Consider the following 1,234-nt stretch of genomic DNA (forward strand, 5'->3'; position numbering starts at 1 on the left):
AGAGGGCTGCGCCCCCCGCAACCCCCTCAAACTAATCTAAGCCAACCTATCGTCACATTAGCCGTTAGTCATTGTTTATTAAAAAATTATTAAGAAAAAAAGTTGAACACTTTAATACCCGCTAGTCATTCAATATTGCAGTTACATAGGCTGCGTTTCGAAATTCACTGCCAGTACTGAAATTCTATAATATACGTAACATAAACTATAGATTTTCAGTACTGGCAGTGCATTTCGGAACGCAGCCATAATAGGTTTGTTCTTTCGACCTGACCTAGGGCTGCACTGGAACTGTACTAGTTGAAGAAAGTTCAAGATAGTGCAGACCAGTGCAAAGATACATATGGGTCTGAAAAGAACGGGTAAGAGCAAGTTAGAGCAGTGTAAGATGGCGGACAACATGGCTGGATTAAATAACATAGATCAATTTATGGTCATGTTTTCGCACTTATAGCATTTTATGTTTTCTTGAACAATCCTATTTCTTTTAAAAACTGTTTTGTGTTGGATACCCATACAACAAATCCCTCCGAAAAAACGTCCAAGAGCCTTCCCAGGATGTATTTCGGATATTTTGTGCTGTTTGGATAACATTCTAAATACTTCTTTTATGTCATTCTACATTATATATTTATTATATATTTATCTACATTATATATTTATTATATATTTAAGTATTTACTTACTGTTTATAGATTCCGTCGTCGGATTATTTCTTCTACGTAATGTCAACTAGGTATACCGATTTTACAGGTTATAGATACAAATTTAAATTTTTTCGGTTAGCTGCCCTGCACTGCTTGCTCTACCTCCAGACCTAGGGCAGTCAGTTCACTGAACTCGCTGCACTAGTTCAGCCTGCACTGTTCGAAAGAACACATTTTCTTGCACTGTTCTGATCGAAAGAACGCATTAGTGCAAACTTCGTGAACTAGTGCAGCCAGTTCAGGTCGAAAGAACAAACCTATAATGTGGGCTGCGTTCCAAAATTCACTACCAGTACTGAAAATCTATAGTTCATGTTACGTATACTATAGAATTTCAGTACTGACAGTGAATTTCGGAACGCAGCCGTGATTAAAAGATTAGTAACTCGTTTAAATTGTGAGAAAGCAACAAAGTTCGACAAGTGAAAAAAAAAAAAAAGTTAAAACAATATAACTTACATATTTTTCGGACTCCCTCGATTGATTATCAATATTGGAGTCAAAATAAATATTTTTACCAAAAGAGT

The sequence above is a fragment of the Odontomachus brunneus genome, unplaced genomic scaffold (genome assembly GCF_010583005.1).
Source record: "Odontomachus brunneus isolate Ranch 3 - 2012 unplaced genomic scaffold, Obru_v1 Obru_scaffold_062, whole genome shotgun sequence".
Lineage (NCBI taxonomy): Eukaryota > Metazoa > Arthropoda > Insecta > Hymenoptera > Formicidae > Odontomachus > Odontomachus brunneus.